Source organism: Pteropus alecto, unplaced genomic scaffold (assembly GCF_000325575.1).
Source record: "Pteropus alecto unplaced genomic scaffold, ASM32557v1 scaffold45, whole genome shotgun sequence".
Lineage (NCBI taxonomy): Eukaryota > Metazoa > Chordata > Mammalia > Chiroptera > Pteropodidae > Pteropus > Pteropus alecto.
Window position 1 is genome coordinate 30,337,757 of NW_006442491.1, and position 2,286 is coordinate 30,340,042.

Here is a 2,286-nt window from a genome sequence, read left to right on the forward strand (position 1 = left end):
CACATGGAACATATATGGATTCTAGATTTGACTAAGTCTAAAAGAGTAGTTTTTGAACGGTTTTGATGTTGATTCACATTTTATATCATGATGGCGCACTCACACACACACACGCGCGCTCTCCTGAAATGTAAGTTTCCGGAATCCTGATGTAGTCTAGTCTAGTTTAGTCTACTTTATCCTAACCTACTCTTTGAATGACTGGATTGAATAGATTAAATTCTTTTTCAAGACTAGTTAATAGATCACTGCATGAAGTATGGAAAACTGAGTCAGAACTTGAGCTGCAGCGGTGCTCTGCATTGGCTACACGTGAAATCAATTAACTGGAGAACTTTAAAGAAGTATTGATGCCTGGGCTCCTACCCCAACCAATTAAATCAGACTGCGGGCATCGGGTCCGGGTACCGAAGTGTCCCAACACTCCAGATGATTCTACTCTGTAGCCAGCACTGAGAACCCCGTCTCTATATTCATAGTCAGGAGCTCTCACGAACCTGAATTCTAATATTTTAGAATTTTCTCGTATGGCCTGGTATTTTCTAGCTGTATATTCTTAGGCAATTTGCTTAACCAGAGGCTCTCTTTCCCCAGCTGCAAAACGGGAATAATAAATAGTATTTAGCTTGCCGAGTTGCTCAAAGATTAAATGAGATAAGATAGGGAAATGATTTTGCACCGGGCCCTAGTACTGTGCTATGTACGTGGCAGGTGCTCAATAAACAGTGACTATTGTTCCGCTTGGGAAATGAGTTATTCAGGGCCCCAGTCAGACTTTTTATTTAAAGACAGCAGCCCCTGTTTGCTGTTTCTACCTGCTGCCTCTGACTACGTGGAGGAAGTGTGAAGCATTGAAAGGTGCTGGCAGACCTGTGAGCTTATTTAAATGTTGCAGCTGTGTGGTCTTGTTAAAATAATAACCGTAGTCATCATAGTAACACATATGTGGGGTGATTATCTGTGCTGGTATCCTGGAGACAGGAGGAGTCCCTGGAACACGAGCCTAATATATGTCGGTGTCCAACTCATTCCAATTTGTCCAAGACTTTCCTGATTTTAGCACTATGACCCACAGGCCGAATCCAGCACATCACCAGATTTTTTTTTTTTAAATATATATATATTTTTTAGGCGAGGCAATCCTTGGTTGACCTCACCAATTGCAAGGAACTTGTCAGCTTACAATTCCTTATTTTTTACTTTTTACTCCTACAGCACCTGGTCTTCCTAGGTAGTCTCCCATCCAAGTACTAACCAGGCCTGACCCTGCTTAGCTTCTGAGATCACACAGGATCTGGCTTGTTCAGGGTAGCATGGCTGTAGACAGATTTTTTTTTTTAATTGAAATTTTATCAAAATTTTTATTGAGTTAATTGTAGATTCACAGACAATTGTAAGAAACAAGACAGAGAGATCTCTTGTACACTTTGCCCATTTTCTCCAAATGATACCATTACGCAATACTGTAATATAATATCACATTCAGCTTGTTGACATTAATGTGACCCACCAATCCTGTTCAGATTTCCCTAGCATTATGTGTGCTCATTGCATGTGGATGTGTAGGTATCAGTTCTACATAATTTCATCCCCTGCGGTTTGTGTCTTTCCCACCACAGTCAAGATGCTGAAACGTTTTGACGCCACAGGGAGCCCTCATTTTGTTCTTTTACAATCAGACTCACCTCTTCCCAATCTTTGTTGTCATTTCAAAAATGTTAGATACTGGAAACCACGTAGGATGTGACTGTTGCAGATTTTTTCCCCCCTTGCTTGGCATAATTCTTTGGAGATTCATCCAAATTATTGTATGTATCAATAGTTTGTTCATTTTTATTGCTGAGTAGTATTCCATGGTAAGGATGTGCCACAGTGTAACTACTTACCTGGTGAACTGCATCTGGGCTGGTGCCAGTCTTTTTTTTGTATAAACAGTCTCCTGTTTTTTATATAAAGTTTTATTGGAACATAGCAATGCCCATTTGTTTACATATTATCGATAGGCGCTTTCTAGCTTTGAGTAGTTTATCATGGACCATATGGCTTGCAGCCTAAAATATTTACTATCTGGTCCTTTATAGAAAATATTTGCCAACCTCTATCCTAAACACTTAACATACATTAATCTATTTAACTGTTACAGCATCCTTATGCTATCATTATGATTATTATCCTCATTTTGCAAAGGAAGAAATTGGGGCACAGAGAAACTAAGTAATTTGCTCAAGGTCGCACAGCAGAGTCAGGTTTTGAACCTGGGCAGTCCAGCTCTAGGGGCTTCCTCTT

General features: G+C 40.0%; 1 pseudogene; it reads right to left on the reverse strand.

The window, feature by feature from the left end:
* Nucleotides 1-1,206: 1,206 nt before the first annotated feature.
* On the reverse strand, nucleotides 1,207-1,325 carry LOC112471161 (annotated as a pseudogene).
* Nucleotides 1,326-2,286: the final 961 nt, after the last annotated feature.